Genomic DNA, 20,216 nt, shown 5'->3' with positions numbered 1-20,216 from the left:
GCACCTTTCAGAGAAATGATGGCTTGTGCCGCGCCGCGGTGGAGAGTGCCAAGCCGTCATTTCTTCGCCAAAAAGGCAGTGCCAGCCCTGCATTCACATGTAGAAGACATGGTGGGCCAGTCTTTGAGCATGTCGGTCTCTGCCAAAGTGCACGGCAGTGCCGACGTGTGGAGCTGTAACTACGGTCAGGGACAGTACATGTCATTTACGGCCCACTGGGTGAACGTGGTGCCGTCACAGCCGCACCAGCAACTTGGACAGGTCACGCCGCTTTTGCCTCCACGTTTGCACGTCCTTGGTCCGGCAAAGATGTCCGCCTCTACCACCTCTTCTTCCGCCGTGTCCTCAGCCGCCACCCCCGTGCCAAGTCCCATTACCCGACCGGCATATCACATGTGCAGGGCGCAATGGTGTCACGCTGTTCTGAACCTGGTATGCCTTGGCGAACGTAGTCACACAGGGGAGGAACTTCTGAGTGTAATGAACAGAGAAATCGACAGATGGCTGTCTCCGCGCAAACTGAAAATCGGAACCATGTTGACCGACAACGGAAAGAACATGGTGTCTGCTCTGCGTCAAGGAAGGTTGTGCCATGCGCCATGCATGGCTCACGTGTTCAATCTGGTTGTCAAGCGGTTCCTAAAATCCACCATCCCACTGCAAGACATCCTTAAAATGTCACGTAAACTTTGCATGCATTTCAGCCATTCCTACACCGCAAAGCACACCCTCCTTGAGCTGCAGCGGCAGAACGGAATTCCACATCATCGCCTGATCTGCGACGTTGCAACAAGGTGGAATTCAACCCTACACATGTTAGACCGCCTTTACGAGCAGCGAAAGGCCATCACCGATTTCCTGATGTTACAAGCGGATAAAGGTACTCCCCTGTGTAACTTCGATGTCAGCCATTGGCAGCTCATGCGTGACACCTGCCGCTTGCTCAGGCCCTTTGAGGAGGCCACGCTATTCGTGAGTCGGCAGGACTATGGGATGAACGACGTCATTCCTCTGTTGCACGTCCTTGAACAAATGCTGTTAACAATGGCTGGTCAGGGTGCGGTAGACGTGGCGCACAGATCTCAACGCCACATGACCCCTGTGGGGGCAGGACAGGAAGAAGAGGAGGAGGTAGAGGAGGACATTTGTGCTCAGGAATTTTTGAGTGAAATGGGTGGTTTTTCCACTCAGCGGACAGGAGTGGAGGAGCAGGAGCATCTGGTAGAGGAGGAGGAGGAGGAGACAGAGGACCCAGACGCACCGTGGCAGTATGCTGTGGAGATGGAGGCAGGGAGTCCCTCGCATTCCTTGGCACAAATGGCCCATAGCATGCTCGGTTGCTTGCGTAGCGACAGCCGAAAATTAACCATCAGACAGAGGGATGACTTTTGGCTGTCCACCTTGTTGGACCCTCGCTACCGTTCAAAAATGGTGACCTTTTTCACACCTGCTGAGAGGGAGGCCAAAATAACGTACTATAAAAACCACCTATGTAGTCAGTTGGTCTCTGCCTTTGTGCGCCAACGTCCATCCTCAGACACTGTGGGCCCTGTGCGCTCGCGTTCCGCTGCCATGGCAGCAGGGGAGGGGTGGGGTGGTAGGAGCAGTGGCAGCTCCACCAGCAGCGGCTGCCTCAGTCTGCAGTCGATGATGAGTAGCTTTCTTCACCAGCGCAGTGAAGAAACTACTAACTAACTGCAGCAGCAGCAGCATCAGGTGGACCTGGAGCAGGACCTCAAACAACAGGCTTGGGCCAATCCCCTTGACTACTGGGCAACGAAACTTGACCTTTGGCCCCAACTAGCTGAATTTGCCCTTGAAAGGCTGTCATGCCCGGCCAGTAGCGTGGCATCGGTGCGCGTGTTTAGTGCGGCAGGAGGTATTGTAACTCCGCGGAGGACACGACTGTCCACCCAAAGTGTGGAGAGACTCACGTTTGTGAAAATGAATCAGGCGTGGATTAGTCTGGATTTCAAACCACCAGTTCCTGACACAACTGACTAAATCCGCCATGAATCATGCCTCAAACATGTGCCACTTTCAGGTCTCCTCACACACTGCTGGTGTGTTGAATTTTTTGACATAGGGTGCTGGCAGATTACGGGCCTCCTATAGCTGCTGCCAGGCCCCTAATCTGCCATGGGCCCCTATATACCGCCTCCTCATGCTGCTGCCAAGTCCAGAGTCTCTCATGGATCCCTGTACGGCCTCCCATTGCTGCTGTCTCCATCGCCACACTCTGCCATGTGCCACTTTCAGGTCTCCTCACACACTGCTGGTGTGTTGAATTTTTTGACATAGGGTGCTGGCAGATTACGGGCCTCCTATAGCTGCTGCCAGGCCCCTAATCTGCCATGGGCCCCTATATACCGCCTCCTCATGCTGCTGCCAGGTCCAGAGTCTCTCATGGGTCCCTGTACGGCCTCCCATTGCTGCTGTCTCCATCGCCACACTCTGCCATGTGCCACTTTCAGGTCTCCTCACACTGCTGGTGTGTAGAATTTTTTGACATAGGGTGCTGGCAGATTACGGGCCTCCTATAGCTGCTGCCAGGCCCCTAATCTGCCATAGGCCCCTATATACCGCCTCCTCATGCTGCTGCCAGGTCCAGAGTCTCTCATGGGTCCCTGTACGGCCTCCCATTGCTGCTGTCTCCATCGCCACACTCTGCCATGTGCCACTTTCAGGTCTCCTCACACTGCTGGTGTGTAGAATTTTTTGACATAGGGTGCTGGCAGATTACGGGCCTCCCATACTTGCTGCCAGGCCCCTAATCTGCCATGGGCCCCTATATACCGCCTCCTCATGCTGCTGCCAAGTCCAGAGTCTGTCATGGGTCCCTGTACGGCCTCCCATTGCTGCTGTCTCCATCGCCACACTCTGCCATGTGCCACTTTCAGGTCTCCTCACACTGCTGGTGTGTTCCATTTTTTGTCATAGGGTGCTGGCAGATTACGGGCCTCCCATAGCTGCTGCCAGGCCCCTAATCTGCCATGGGCCCCTATACCGCCTCCTCATGCTGCTGCCAGGTCCAGAGTCTCTCATGGGTCCCTGTACGGCCTCCCATTGCTGCTGTCTCCATCGCCACACTCTGCCATGTGCCACTTTCAGGTCTCCTCACACTGCTGGTGTGTTGAATTTTTTGACATAGGGTGCTGGCAGATTACGGGCCTCCTATAGCTGCTGCCAGGCCCCTAATCTGCCATGGGCCCCTATATACCGCCTCCTCATGCTGCTGCCAGGTCCAGAGTCTCTCATGGGTCCCTGTACGGCCTCCCATTGCTGCTGTCTCCATCGCCACACTCTGCCATGTGCCACTTTCAGGTCTCCTCACACTGCTGGTGTGTAGAATTTTTTGACATAGGGTGCTGGCAGATTACGGGCCTCCTATAGCTGCTGCCAGGCCCCTAATCTGCCATGGGCCCCTATATACCGCCTCCTCATGCTGCTGCCAGGTCCAGAGTCTCTCATGGGTCCCTGTACGGCCTCCCATTGCTGCTGTCTCCATCGCCACACTCTGCCATGTGCCACTTTCAGGTCTCCTCACACACTGCTGGTGTGTTGAATTTTTTGACATAGGGTGCTGGCAGATTACGGGCCTCCTATAGCTGCTGCCAGGCCCCTAATCTGCCATGGGCCCCTATATACCGCCTCCTCATGCTGCTGCCAGGTCCAGAGTCTCTCATGGGTCCCTGTACGGCCTCCCATTGCTGCTGTCTCCATCGCCACACTCTGCCATGTGCCACTTTCAGGTCTCCTCACACTGCTGGTGTGTAGAATTTTTTGACATAGGGTGCTGGCAGATTACGGGCCTCCAATAGCTGCTGCCAGGCCCCTAATCTGCCATGGGCCCCTATATACCGCCTCCTCATGCTGCTGCCAGGTCCATAGTCTCTCATGGGTCCCTGTACGGCCTCCCATTGCTGCTGTCTCCATCGCCACACTCTGCCATGTGCCACTTTCAGGTCTCCTCACACTGCTGGTGTGTAGAATTTTTTGACATAGGGTGCTGGCAGATTACGGGCCTCCTATAGCTGCTGCCAGGCCCCTAATCTGCCATAGGCCCCTATATACCGCCTCCTCATGCTGCTGCCAGGTCCAGAGTCTCTCATGGGTCCCTGTACGGCCTCCCATTGCTGCTGTCTCCATCGCCACACTCTGCCATGTGCCACTTTCAGGTCTCCTCACACTGCTGGTGTGTAGAATTTTTTGACATAGGGTGCTGGCAGATTACGGGCCTCCTATAGCTGCTGCCAGGCCCCTAATCTGCCATGGGCCCCTATATACCGCCTCCTCATGCTGCTGCCAAGTCCAGAGTCTCTCATGGGTCCCTATACGGCCTCCCATTGCTGCTGTCTCCATCGCCACACTCTGCCATGTGCCACTTTCAGGTCTCCTCACACACTGCTGGTGTGTTGAATTTTTTGACATAGGGTGCTGGCAGATTACGGGCCTCCTATAGCTGCTGCCAGGCCCCTAATCTGCCATGGGCCCCTATATACCGCCTCCTCATGCTGCTGCCAGGTCCAGAGTCTCTCATGGGTCCATGTACGGCCTCCCATTGCTGCTGTCTCCATCGCCACACTCTGCCATGTGCCACTTTCAGGTCTCCTCACACTGCTGGTGTGTTGAATTTTTTGACATAGGGTGCTGGCAGATTACGGGCCTCCTATAGCTGCTGCCAGGCCCCTAATCTGCCATGGGCCCCTATATACCGCCTCCTCATGCTGCTGCCAGGTCCAGAGTCTCTCATGGGTCCCTGTACGGCCTCCCATTGCTGCTGTCTCCATCGCCACACTCTGCCATGTGCCACTTTCAGGTCTCCTCACACTGCTGGTGTGTTGAATTTTTTGACATAGGGTGCTGGCAGATTACGGGCCTCCTATAGCTGCTGCCAGGCCCCTAATCTGCCATGGGCCCCTATATACCGCCTCCTCATGCTGCTGCCAAGTCCAGAGTCTCTCATGGGTCCCTATACGGCCTCCCATTGCTGCTGTCTCCATCGCCACACTCTGCCATGTGCCACTTTCAGGTCTCCTCACACACTGCTGGTGTTTTGAATGTTTTGACATAGGGTGCTGGCAGATTACGGGCCTCCTATAGCTGCTGCCAGGCCCCTAATCTGCCATGGGCCCCTATATACCGCCTCCTCATGCTGCTGCCAAGTCCCAGAGTCTCTCATGGGTCCCTGTACGGCCTCCCATTGCTGCTGCCAGGAGGCAGCAGGGTCGCAGCAGTGTCAGTGGAGGCAAACGGCCACGGAGTAGAGCACCAGCTCCACTGTAGCCTACCACCACGGCCAGTAGTGGTGCCGGTGTGCACGGAGGAAGTAGCAGTCAGCCAGTGAGGAGTAGCAGAGGCAAAGTTTCCTACTCTGCGGTGTGGCAATTTTTCGTCAAGCCGCCCGAGGAAGTAAACGTAGCCGTATGTCGACTATGTGGCCAGAAAGTCAAGCGTGGCCAGTAGGCCCATGTTGGGACTACAGCGTTGCGTCAGCATATGCAGCGTCGCCATTCGGTGGCCTGGGAAAACCGTGATAAAGATACGGCGGTTCTGCCTGCCCCAGCCCAGGGTTCCATTTTGTCATAGGGTGCTGGCAGATTACAGGCCTCCCATAGGTGCCGCCAGGCCCCAAATCGGCCATGGGCCCCCGTACCGCCTGGTCACGCTGCTGCTGAGCCCACAGTGTGACCTGGGTCCCTGTACGGCCTCCCATTGCTTCCACTCTGCCATGTGCCACTTTGAAATCTCCTCACACTCCTGCGGTTGTCCATTTTGTCATAGGTTGCTGGCAGATTACAGGCCTTCCATAGGTGCCACCAGGCCCCAAATCGGCCATGGGCCCCCGTACCGCCTGGTCACGCTGCTGCTGAGCCCACAGTGTGACCTGGGTGCCTGTACCGCCTCCCATTGCTCCCACTCTGCCATGTGCCACTTTGAGGTCTCCTCACACTGCTGGTGTGTTCAATTTTTTGACATAGGGTGCTGGCAGATTACGGGCCTCCCATTGCTGCTGCCAGGCACGTAATCTGCCATGGGCCCCCGTACCGACTCCTCATGCTGTGACGTTGCAACAAGGTGGAATTCAACACTACATATGTTAGACCGCCTTTACGAACAGCGAAAGGCCATCACAGATTTCCTGATGTTAAAAGCGGATAAAGGTACTCCCTGTGTAACTTAGATGTCAGCCATTGTCAGCTCATGCGTGACACCTGCGCTTGCTCAGGCCCTTTGAGGAGGCCACGCTATTCGTGAGTCGGCAGGACTATGGGATGAACGAGGTTAAATCGGCCATGGGCCCCCGTACCGCCTGTTCACGCTGATGCTGGTCCCACAGTGTGACCTGGGTCCCTGTACCGCCTCCCATTGCTCCCACTCTGCCATGTGCCACTTTGAGGTCTCCTCACACTCCTGCGGTTTTCCATTTTGTCATAGGTTGCTGGCAGGTTACAGGCCTCCCATAGGTGCTGCCAGGCCCCAAATCTGCCATGGGCCCCCGTACCGCCTGGTCACGCTGCTGCTGGGCCCACAGTGTGACCTGGGTCCCTGTACCGCCTCCCATTGCTCCCACTCTGCCATGTGCCACTTTCAGGTCTCCTCACACTCCTGCTGGTTTCCATTTTGTCATAGGTTGCTGTATGGCCTCCCATTGCTGCTGCCTCCACCGCCACACTGTGGCCCCAAACACTGGTTTTGGCCCCGTGACTGGCCAAATGAGTGAAGTGTGCGGTGATTCTAAGATCGACGGCACTCATCTGCATGTCATACTGAGTGACAGTATTATTTCTCTTCCCCAGCAGACTCCAAGGGCATTTAAATTAAAGGTACAGTGTTCTGCACTAATATTAAGTCTCTCTGAAGCCTAGAAACACCCTTTTTTAAGTTAAATTCACAGCGAATTTATTCGACTCGAATCGAATATTGTCCACGAATTCGCCGAATCAGTCGAATCGAATTTTTCATTTCTTCGCTCATCTCTAGTAATAGCTTCAGGGGACTCAAGTGCAGCTTTTTAGGTGGAGGTGGGGTAGGCTTCACTGAATGAATAAATGAGTTTTTAAGAATCACCTAAAGGCAGACAGGGTTGGAGCTCACCAGACATCCTGTGGTAGGGAGTTTCAGAGGATGGGAGAGGTTCTGTAAAAGTCCTGAAGGCAAGTGTGGGAGGAGGTGACAAGGGAGCTAGAGAGCAAAATGTCTTGGGAGATGCGGAGAGGACAATTTGGGCGATAGCTGCAGATGAGGTTGGTGAAATGTTGTGGTTGGCTTTGTGCATTGTGGTTAGTATTTTTAATGTTATATGTTGGGCTGGTGGAAGCCAGTGAAGAGATTGGCAGAGAGGGGCAGCGGCCACAGATCTGTTAGTAACTTGTAAAAGTCTAGAGGGGCATAGCCTGTGTAAAGGTAGGCCTGTGAGGAGGGAGTTGTAGTAGTCAGGACGGGATATAACAAAAGAGTGAGTACGTTGTTTTGTGGTGTCTTTAGTCAGGGAGGGGTTAAGGTGAAACGATTTATCCAGTGATTGGATGGGGGGACCAAAGGAGAGGTCAGGGTCCAAGATTACACCTAGTACCCTGGCATTTGCAGAGGGGCCAATGGTTGTGCCATTGATCTCAATGGGGGATCAGGTAGGAGGAAATAGTACAATTATCGCCAGAACCTATGTAGAAGATGATGCTCCTAAATGGGGACACAGACAGCAATAAACAAACTTGACAGACCATTTAATTCTTTCTCACTCTAAACTCAACTAAAACATGTTGCCTTTACGTGCATTTTAACAATGTGCCCTATGTTGTCTAGTAAGATGAGTGCTGAATCAGTTTTATATGAACTGAAATGTGCTGAACTGAAGTGTACATGCAATGAAATGAAATGACTATAGGATTCTCATTTGCCTGTTATATTCGGCTCCGATATCTGCTCATTATTATTGTATCCCCTGCAGGTGTATACAAATGTGTAAAAATGATTTGCCTCTTTCGTAATGCTGGATAAATTATATGTAATGCTAAAACTACAAAAATAGTAATTAAAAATAATGCTTGCTGCAGGTGTTCACATTTTAGAAAAAAATATGTTGGTTGAATCAGGAATTATATAGTATATTATTCTGCTATAGAATCATGTATAATTGGCTGAAAGTACATGCTTTCGCATAATACCAACAAAGGATATTATTAATACATTGGGTAAATGCAAGGATGACATTTTTAATGATGAAAGTTGATGAAAATGAAATGTATGTGTACATTGAACGCGGTACAATGCAAATTGTAGAATAAACAGCTTTAGAGTCACAGTTCATTTGAATGGACTGCCTAACACATCAAAGTGCATCAACAAATTTATAATTCAGCACACCATAAGGCCTAACACTGGATGTTTTGCAGCTGCTCCTAGGGATGCCTGGCTTTTGTTTCTGCCTCTTAACAGCCCTGAGTGTTAGCCTATGGGCTCTTTCACACTGACGTTCCATTTTTTTCATCAATTCAGTTTTTTTTTTTTCAAAATCAGAGCTATATGGATCAAGACTTCACTTTTTATCTCCATCTACATCCATTTTTGATCTGTTTACATTCATTTTTCATCCATTTACATCCATTTTTTCCATCAGTTTCTCGTCAATTTCATGTTATTTTCTCGTCAGTTTTTATATCAGTTTTTTACATCCTTTACTAATGCAAAAACGGATGCAAAAATGGACCGTATGTCAGTTTACATCTGTATACATCCGTTTTTTGTCCATACTGTTTTTTTTTTATGAAAGAAAAATAGTTTTCTTCCGTTCAAAAAAACAGATGTTAACAGATGCTGATATTACCAGATTACATCTGCTAGTCCATAGAAATACATGGGTGTCCTTGCCCAAACTCAAAAAAGCCTATGAAAAAGGTAGCAGGGGCATCTCATGGGGCCCCCTACTGACCCCGGGCCCTCGGGCAGTGCCCGAGTTTCCAAATGGTCAGTCCGCCCCTGGGCACGCCCGTGTGAAAGATCCCTATATGACCTTGCACGCATAGGAGTTGATTTACTAAAACTGGAGCGTGAAAAATCTGGTGCAGCTGTGCATGGTAGCCAATCAGCATCTACTGTAACTTCAGCTTGCTTAATTAAGCTTTAACAATAAAACCTGGAAGCTGATTGGTTTCTTTGCAGACCTGCACCAGATTTTGATAAATCAAAGCGTCCAAGAGCAGCAGCCTTTTGATATAAAAAAAATGTTTCATGCCTGTAAACATGTGTAAATGCATCTAAATTTGCTTTAACGCTAGGCACATTTAGCGCTTGACCATCACTTCATTTCCCTTATACTTTTATGAGGTCCTGTGGTTTTGATGCAGTTTCAGAGAGTGAACAAAAGATGCAGCAGATTTGATGCTCTTTCTGAAACTGCACCAAAACCACAGGACCGCATAGAGGTGTATAGGAAAGAGCAGCTAACCCACATGAAAACAGCTTAGCTGCACTTTAGCAAAAGCACAGCAGGACATTGTGAAACCGCTCTTAGTCATACTGTGCATTGTGGAGTGCTACAACACAGGTGTATGGTGAGATGCATTGGGTTGCCATTAAGAATGTATGGTACTACAGTGCAGTGTGTTACTGAAACTGTGTGAACCCAGCCTTAAACTATATGTAAACCCTCACCTTGTAAAACAACCTATTCAGTTTAAAATAGAAATGAAAAGCAAAATATTTGTGTATAGTTATAAAAAAGAAAAATCATAAATTAATTTTTTCCCTTCTTTTTAGGTGATTACAGACAGGGGTTAGACAAAAAAATGAAAACACTACATGATGTGTAGATGTTAACCTGTTGCCTTCCAGTCGCAGTGTTTTTACTGCGGCAGGGCGGCACCGCTGCGCAGAATCACGTTTTAAAACGCCATACTGCAAAACAGGTAGGAGGCACGTGACCGCCCTACCTGCACCGCCGATCGCAGCCACCGGTTTCAATCACCGGGTCCTGGCGATTACCGGCAATCACTGACAGGGAGCACAGCTGTCAGTTCCGTGCACACTGGTCCTGAGAGAGGAGTTTATCTCTCTGGATCAGTGTTTTCCTGTGAAGCACACACCCCCGCCCCCTAGTAAAACACTCCCCTCACACAGTTAACCCTTTGATTGCCTAAAAAAACTTAACCCCTTCCTCCCCAGTGCCATTAGTACAGTGTCAGTGGTTTTTTTTTTGCACTGATCACTGTATTGGTGTCACTGGGGATGTCAGTGACCCCAAGTCAGTTCCCCCCCAGTGTCAAAAGTCCCACGATAAGTCGCTGATCGCCGCCATGAGTCGCTGATCGCCGCCATTATTAGTATAAAAAAAATTAAAAATCCGAGTATCTATACCACCATTTGTAGACGCTATAACTTTCACGTAAACCAATTAATTTACACGTATTGGGATTTTTTTTAGCAAAGACATGTCGCAGAATACATTTTGGCCAAAAATTAGGACGAAATTTGATTTTTAAATTTTTTTACTGGACGTTTTATAGCAAAAAGTCCAAAATATTGTTTTTTTTCTCAAGATTGTCAGCCTTTTTTTTTTATAGCGTAAAAAATAAAAAATGCACAGATGATCAAATATCACCGAAAGAAAGCTCAATTTGTGGGAAAAAAGGACATAAATTTAATGTGGGTGCAGTGTTGCATGACAGCGCAATTGTCAGTTAAAGTAACGCAGCGACATAACACAAACCGCTTCTGTAACCGCTTCCTGACCGCCCTATAGCAGAAATACTGCTACAGGGCGGCATGGGTGCACAAAATCACATATATATATATATATATATATATATATATATATATATATATATACGTGATTCGCGCTCCCACGGTGTTCACGTCCCTCCCAGATAGCGTCAGATTGCCCGTCAGTACACCAATCATCACATTTAACCCCTTGATTGCCAGGAACTCGCTCATGCACAATAAACCTCCATTGCTAGTATAGTGTCTGAACGAATCAATATCTTTGATCAGATCAGCACTATACCAGCGTTCACATTAGTATAGCATCCCCAAAAATGCAGCGTTAGTGGGATCAGCCCCAGCACCTGCCAGCACCTGCGTTTAGCCCCTACGCGCACCCCCCCTTCTCCCCCAGCAAGTGCAGTGTCAGTAGGTCACTGTCACTCGATACATTGCACACAAAACCGCAGTGTTGGCAGAATCAGGCCTGATCTCTGTTAGCACTTGTCAGTAAATTTTGATGACTCTCATATGCAGCAGTACTAGTGCCACGCTACCTTTTGGTGAACTGGCGAGTACTAGTGGCCTAGTACATCCTGGTCTTTCACATGTCTCTTAGATTGTAAGCTCCCAGGATCAGGCCCTCCTAACCCTCTTGTATTGAACTGTATTGTTCTGTATTGTCTCCTGTTATATTGTAGCACTGAGCAAACTGTTGGCGCCATAAATCCTGTATAATAATAATAATACCAGCACTGCAGTATGACTTGGCAATGTGGTGAGTCCCATAAGTGCAGTACAAGCTGGTGCGGTGGTGAGCACAAGTATTGTCCCGCAACCACAAAGAATTCGCACACAGGCCTGCAGAGCTCCTAGTATCCTTCCGGATGTGCTTGCAAATCCCAATTGGCAGCCCACAAATTCTGCAGCACCCGTACTTCCCCCATTCACTGCCAACCCGGAATTCAGGTGGAATAGCAAATTTAACTCCTCCCCTTGATTTTTGAGCTGTTTTTCACGGAATATCTGTATGCGTTGATTGTGGATCAAAGCAATTTATATGTACAGCAATTTATATGTACAACAATTTATCACCGCCAACCCAAATTGAAACCTTATCAGACCAGTCACATGGAAACTCATTGCGGTTTTCGAATTTCCTTTTTTTTTTTGGGCCTAACCCTCAACATGGGCATTACTAAAAGAAATGAATTGCGGTTGTATTGGTCCACAGACCCGATTCATCATATGCCCGTGTTCTCTGCTGCCAAGGCCAGGCATAGATATGAGAGTATAATGTGTTTTATGCATTTCAACAACAATACACTCTGTCATCCTCGGGGTAACCCTGAATTTGACCGGCTCCACAAAATTCAGCTCCTCGCAAATCACCTTAACCAAATATTTGCAGATGTCTATACTCCCCAGCAAAACATCTGCGTTGATGAGTCCCTGATTAATTTTTCTGGCCGCCTTGCATTCAAACAATTTCTCCGCCAGATATGGGGTCAAGATGTAGAAGACCTGTGAGAGGACAACAGGCTAAACTTATAAGTTTTCGGATTTAAGAGCCCCCCGGATGCCCAGACTACATGGGGAGCAGTGGCAAGATAGTTTGGGACTTGGTGTCATCATTTCTCCATATGGGGTACCACTTATACGTGGACAATTTGTATTCACGTGTGCCACTATTTAGACATTTGTTCAATCTTGGAACTGGCGCTTGTGGCAACATGTGACCTAATGTGTGCCCACCATTATAAGTGGGTGGACACAGGGTGGTATATTCTAATGGTGAGAATACCACACACTTTTTCTGGCAGAGATTTCTTCTCTTTTTTTCATTCAGTCCACAGGCTTCATACAAAAAAAAAAGAACATAGCATATATAACCAACAAGGATCAGCGATGTACTGGTACATCACTGGACTTTGAATGGTTATACCAGGATAATGCCTACAGCTGCAGGCATCATCCTGGTATCTTTTTTTTTATCCGGCGATTGCTTTCATGTAAAAGCAATCCTAGTGGCTAATTAGCTGCAAGATTGCTTTTACAAGCAGCGGGAGATGATGCCCCCCCTCCCACGCTGCCTTCCACGGCCTTCTCGGGCAGTCCCGTGCCATCGGGGGAACCTGAGAATGCAGCCGGTTTTTCTGCCAGCTGACCATAGAGCTGATTGGAGACCAGAGTGAGGCCAATCATCTCTATAGTCTATGAATTTGGAAGCTACAAGCATTTCATCTCTTCAGTTTCGCAGGATAAAAACAGCGCCATTTGTAAATTGGGAAAGCATCTGATCACACCGATTTTGGTTTGATTAGATAATGTAAGGGCAGAAGAGATATCCAGAGTCTGATAGACCCCAGATTTCTCAAAAAAGAATATATGACAATGCCCATTGAAGTTATAGGGGATATTTGCATTCCCTGTGATAGTATTAAAAGTGATCAAAAAAAAAATGAAAGGTACAGTGTAAAATAATAAAAAAAAATTCAAAATAACTTAAAAAGAAAATAAAAAAATAAAAAACTCGCCCCTCCCATGTGCTCACACCTGTGTGCACAAGCCTTGACCCTGTGCCGGTGTGTAAACAGCGGTTGCACCATGCATGTGAGGTATCGCCGTGAACGTGAGATCAAGGGCAGTAATTCTAACACTAGACCTCCTCTGTAAATCTAAAATGGTAGCTTTTAAAGGCTTTTAAAGTGTTGCCTATGGATATTAAAAATGTATGCAGTCTGTCGCCATTGCGCAGGGCATGCACAGTTTTAAAGCATTTCATGTTTGGTATCTATTTACTCGCATATGATTATCTTTTATATTTTACCAAATAATTGGCCAATATATTGTGTTTTTGTGCATTAAAAGTAAAATAAGTGTATTTGTTTTTTAAATTTGCTTTTGAAAAATCGCTGTGCGAGTATTATGCGCCATAAAAAATTGTAGTACCCACCATTTTATTCACTAGGGTTTCTGCTTTAAAAAAATATATAATGTTTTGGGGTTTAAATTAATTTCCTAGCAAAAAATACAGATTTTTTTCATGTGAACAAAAAGTGTCAGAAAAGGCTTGATCTTCAGGTGGTTAGAAGAGTGAAGGATGTGTGGCATAAACTTCTAATGCTGGACATAAAATGCCCCCACCCCCTAAAAACAACCCCTTTTTGGAAAGTAGACACCCCAAACTATTTGCTGAGAGGCATGATGAATCAATAGAAGAAAAAAGGTTTTTGTCATTTTCCAGAAACTTGTGGAAAAAAAATAAATCTTCCATGGACTCAATATGCCTATGATCAGATAGCTTAGGGTGTCTACTTTCCGAAAAGGGGTCATTTGAGGGTGTTTGTACTATCCTGGTATGTTAGCACCTCAAGAAATGTGATGGGCAGTCAGAAAGTAAAAGCTGTGTAAATTTTATTATCTATGCCATAGTTTGTAGACGCTATAACTTTCACACAAAGCAATCAATATACACTTACTGGGATTTTTTCTAACCAAAAACATGTAGCAGAATACATTTTGGCCTAAATTTATGACGAAATTTAGTTTTTTTGGATATTTTTATGACCGAAATGAGAAAATATTTTTTTCAAAAAAATATTTATTTTCAAAACTTTTTCTGTTTATAGCACCAAAAATAAAAAGCACACAGGTGATCAAATACCACCAAAAGAAAGCTCTATTTGTGCGAAAAAAAGGACATAAATTTAATTTATGTACCATATTGCATGACCGTGTTATTGTTAAACTAGCACAGTGCTGTATAGCAAAAAAATGGCGTAAATTGCAGTATCTATACCATAGTTTGTAGACGCTATAACTTTCACACAAAGCAATCAATATACACTTATTGGGATTTTTTTTACCAAAAACATGTAGCAGAATGCATTTTGGCCTAAATTTATAACTAAATTTATAACTAACTTTGAGTTTACTATATATTTTTTATAGCTGAAAGTAAAAAATATCGTTTTTCTTCAAAATTTGCGGTCTTTTTTTGTTTATAGCATGAAAAATAAAAAGCGCACAGGTGATCAAATACCACCGAAAGAAAGCTCTATTTGTGTGAAAAAAGGACATAAATTTAATTTGGGTGCAGCATTGCATGACCGCGTAATTACCAGTTGAATGAGTGCAGCGCCGAGTAGCAAAAAGAGGCCTGGTCAGGAGGGGAGGTAAATCCTCAGGAGGACAAGTGGTTAAAGTGACGACATGGTTCGTGTTGAAAGCAGAAGTGATGTAACATTTTTTTGCTTGCACTGTGTGATGAGACACTTAGCTAACAGGTGGGAAGCCTCACTTTTATCATTCACTGCCTGCTCTGCTAGTAATACGGAGTCATGTCAAAGCTTCCTGAGCTTCAAAGAGGGTAAATTGTTGGTGCCCGCTTATCTGGTGTCTCTGTGACTGAAGTTGCTAATTCATTTGCCATGTCACAAGGTACAGTATGAAAGTTATGGTGACATATACAGCTTACAGGAATGTAGTTTGATAAACATAAGCGCAGTTGACATGGTCAACTGACCAAAAGAGACAAAGTACATTGCGCAGGATTGTGACTGGAATAAGAATACAACTGCTGCAAAAGTGACTGCAGAGCTCAATCTCAGTCCTGTGAAGACTGAGAATTAAAGCCCAACTCTAGGGATCTATCTTCCTACCACTCCTCGCTCCGATCATCATGCTAGATGTTTTCTTTTTACCTGGTGAAATAAATTATACTAAACTGAATACCCACATCCTAGTCCTTCGCTGACACTATATTTACATGCAGGGGCTGCTAGTCCAATGCCACAGATGCACTTGAAACCGCTTGTCTCCTTCACTCCCCTTGGCTAATGTCAGTTCTGAGGAGGATTCTGGTCCTCTCTAGATCCTGAGGCGAACCCTCTGCTGAATAACCGAAGGCAATTGTCCACATCACACAGTGATGGGGACACCCAGAAGAAGAACTCCAGCAGGAAGTAAAAAAAGAGGAGAAGGACTTGGCACTGGGGGATCACATTACCACAGCTTTTATGAAGTGCAAAGAGCATTTCAAATGTGTATTTTTTTTTCCCAAAGCCGGCTTGAGGTGTTCCGGAATCTCAAAAAGTTAATTGATTACCATGATTTACTGATGGAGTAGAGCATATACATGCTTAACGTGAATTTTTAATTTTGCTAAATAAATTTTCACGTGTCTTAGTGAACGAGGTAAAGCAAAGTGAACATTTTGTTTGCAAAAACTATGCAAAAATGTGTAAGAAAAAAAAATTACAAGAAAACTATTGTTTGTACATGATTGGATAATTGAAGTTAGTACAATTTTGTCTCCTTCAAGAAGCTAAGTGAAGATTCACTTTGCAGAGAAAATTTACTTAATGAATAGTTATACTTGTATGACTTGGGTTATCCAATCATGTATTCATTAACTTAGGTAAAAGTGAACATAACTTCACTACTTTAGTACATCAAGCTCAGTGTCTTTAAACTGAGTTACAGTAAATCCTTATTTTATTATAAAGACAATAAAGTCAATAATTTAATATCACATGGTAGAAAGTGAAGCTATTAATTGTGTTTAATAATTATTTGTGTGAAAATCACTTACATAAAAAAGACTTGAGACTGAATGAGTTTTAAGAGGCTAAGGGAAAAAAATAAATAATCAAGGGAAATGTTTACAGTGCATTATGTCTAAAGTATTTGCAAGTCCAGCACTGGAATTACTTTAGCTACAGATATCATAAAACCCAAATTTGAGTTATCCCCTTTCATCCACCAGTGAACCCCCCCTCACCCACATTGCCACCCCCACCCCCAGAGCTTTTTATTTGTATACTTACATTTTTCTTATGCCTTCAGACAAGTCACATAACACACAAATTCCTCTTCCTCTCTGAATCTTCTTCAGTGGCTGGTGGTCCTTAGGGATGCAGAGAGTGGGAGCCCACCATTTAAGGTCCCTAGGGTCCCATAATTATCCTGCTTTATTGTAAAACTTGAACATGGATAGATTCAGGGTAACTGTGAGATACTCCAGTAACTTTTAGCGGCAACTTGAGGACACTAATCTTTCTCTTAAGATCTGAGCAGAGTCCTTGCATAAGAAAATGGTGGACTGAGCTTTGTAACAGCAACTTGAGAATGCTAAACTTTCTTCTAAAGATGTGAAGAGAGTCCTTGCACAAGCAGTAAATGAACTGAGCAGGACACCAGACACAATGACCCCTTTGAACAAATTGACTCAATCTCAAGGATCTCTCAAACCAGTCTGTACTCACTATTGTCCTTGGATAATTGAAATGAAAAGTCCCTTGGTCAGCTCCAGCAACATTCACAGAATAGCCCCCCAAACCAACTTAGGTAGCCTAGCCGGGACCTAAATGAACAGCAGACACACGGCAGGCTTGCCCAGGAGGCAAACAGCCCCCCCCAGGCTGTGGCTGCGAAGGGGTTAAGACCTAGGTCACCCGGCCTACCAGTTACTGCACTTTCAGCATAATCCAGTCACAAAAGCCCTCTGCCGTGTCTTGCCCTCCGCAAGTTAAGCCACATCATTGCTTCCATTGCAGTCATTCCTCAGTCACCGAAGAGCTCCTGTATTGCTGCAGTTTGCCACTGGAGTTGAAAGAGGAATTCATTCCCACAGAAAGGCCTTCTGCTCATTCTTTAATTCCTGCCTAAATTTAGATTTTACCATGTGTGTGTTAAAGGGGTAATATCTAGGCTACATACAATGTAAAGGGGTAGCTCCTTTCCTTTGTATTCACACCTTATTATGGACTTCTACATTTGCTCCTAGAGGGATTTGAATTCCTAAAGTGCACTAACTTGGGCCCCATCAAGCACACAGAAGATCTTATACTGCAGTTTAAAGGGACAATGAGCTACTCAATTCAAGAGGTTTCTTTTAGCCTCAGAATTTAACCCTGTCTCTTGTTTCTGAGCTCAAAGGGAGCCAGCTGCTCTGCTTGGTAGATTTTCTTGCTCACTGGGGAAAGACATCCCAGTATTGGGATTACTGATTGAGATTTTGCTGTGTTTTGACTTTTGTTTGAAATTACTCCAGGTGATAACCATTATTTCATGCACAAATGTTTCTGTTTTACTCTGCTTTCATTTAATTTCAATACAACCAAGATATCAGTTCACACTAAATTGTCTGTGAGTCTAATTTGTGGTTGCAGCCAGAGGATTCCTCTGACTGGATGTGTAAGGTGGTGTCAGCAGGGGTTGGGCTTTCAGAGCAGGGTCAGGCAAGACAGGGGACCCAAAAAGTTCTCAGAAACCCTTGAGGGGGTAGTGCCACAAATACATAAAAAAGCTTGAATCGATCCTATCTGTTACCAGCTCTGCCCCTTACGCAGGACATAAGGTGTAATGCATAATGAGCAGAGCTGGTGATATAGGACATATTGACAGGAAGTTGGAAGGTGGAAGGTAATGCTGCTGGAAGCTAATACACAGACAGGGTACACTCTGAAATTTAAGGGGACAGCATAAACTTTTTATATGCCGATGGTCTTATGAATATCAAATGCAGCTTCCATCTATATTGCACCCCCTGGTACTAAAGTAGATAGTGAGAGCAATTATCCTGTTTTACACCAGTCTATGTGATTGCAATTTTGAGTGCAATTTTGTTGTTATTTGGGAATAAAGTTTTAAAATATTACAGAAGACACTATGATGGCATCATCATCTTATTTTTGGTTGAATATCGATTGCTAACTACAGTAAAGGATCTAAAGGAGCCATTGGGAAATAAGGAGAATTTTTATCTTCATTGTGAATGTACAGTATAATAATGTGCAGTGCCAGATCAATTTGTTAAAAAAATATCTAAGAGGTGATGTGTGGAACACTATAGATTCTGGCAGCAGCATATTTTAATTACACAGATTTTATTTTTGAAATATTGTATATAGTTGTGCAGGGGTTATTTTTGATTGCTTTCACATCGGCTTATAATAAGTAAATGTTAATATCACCTAAAATCAGACCCCCCCCCCCATGTGTATCAACATAATCATATTCAAATCAGTAAATCCTGGATAAGGATAGAAACTTTTCCTTTTAGACAAGGGTCTAGACCCAGGTTTTAAAAAATATATTGAAGGTAAGAAGTAATATACCTCTTTATTAAACATAGCACTAAAAGTGAAGTGAAATTAATGCTCAGTGGCTGTAAGTTGGGAGACCACTTCTGAGAATCATGGGCTCTATGTGTTGCATGGCAGCAGGCCACTTCTTAAGGAGCAACAAAAGAGTGTGTGGTAGGTCTGATTGGGCAAAACACCAACATTGCCTGGTGGGAGTGGGAGTTTTCCTGCTAACTCTGAACCCAATACATTCCTAAAGGCTCATGAATATGATGGTCAACCCAGTGGCGAAGCTAGACATTCTTTCGCCCAGGACAAAGGTTCAGTTAACCCCACAAGTACTGGAACAAATTAATTCAGTGCCCAGGGCGAAGATGCCAAACAGGCACCTGATGTCTGATTTTTGAGGCACAGAAAGGGACTGAGGACAGACTTCCCAGTCCCTTTCTCTGCAGCCTCAGCACTACTTACAGAATGCAGGGTTCAGGGGTGTGCTGTGTATTGGCTGCAGGATTAAGGGGTGTGCTGTGTACAGAGTGCAGGGTTTAGGGGTATGCTGTGTGCATATTTCAGGGTTTATGGGTGGTCTATGTACAGAGTGCAGGAATTGGTGTGATCTATGTACAGAGTGCAGGATTTAGGAGTGCACTACGTACAGAGTGCAGGGTTTAGGGGTGAGCTATGTACAGAGTACAGGGTTCAGGGGTGCGCTACATACAGAGTGCAGGGTTCATAGGTGTGCTACATACAGAGTGCAAGGTTTAGGGTGCACTACATACAGAGTGCAGGATTCAGGGGTGTGCTGTGTACAGAGGGTAGGGTTCAGGGGTGTGCTGTGTAAAGAATGTAGGGTTTAGAAGTGCGCTACATACAGAGTTCAGGGTTCAGGGGTCCAGGGGCTGTGTTGCATACAGAGTGCCGGGTTTAGGGGTCTGCTGTGTACAGAGTACAAGGTTTAGGGGTGCGCTGTGTTCAGAGTGCATGGCTCAGGGGTGCACTATGCACAGTCTTCAACAGCTGATAAAATAGACAGGCAGGATAAGAAGAAACTCAGTAATGATCACCACCATATACCATTCCAGCGTCTTGATTACCACCATATGCCATACGAGTTCCCTGATCACTGCCACATGCCATACGAGTTCCCTGATCACTGCCATACGCCATACCAGTGCCCTGACCACTGTCATACACCATACCAGCGCCCTGATCACTGCCATACATCATACCAGCGTCCTAATCACCGCCATACCCCATACCAGCATTCTGAGCACCCTATATGCCATACCAGTGTCCTGATCACTGCCATATCCCATACCAGCGTCCTGATCACCACCATACCCCAAACCAGTGTCCTGAACACCACTATACCCCATATATCATTCTGATCATCCCAAATGTCATAAAAGTGTCTGGATAATTGTC

The sequence above is a fragment of the Staurois parvus genome, unplaced genomic scaffold (genome assembly GCF_062004578.1).
Source record: "Staurois parvus isolate SC_StPar_1 unplaced genomic scaffold, SC_StPar_1.0 ptg000153l, whole genome shotgun sequence".
Classification (NCBI taxonomy): Eukaryota; Metazoa; Chordata; class Amphibia; order Anura; family Ranidae; genus Staurois; species Staurois parvus.
Note: the sequence above shows the minus strand (reverse complement) of the source record.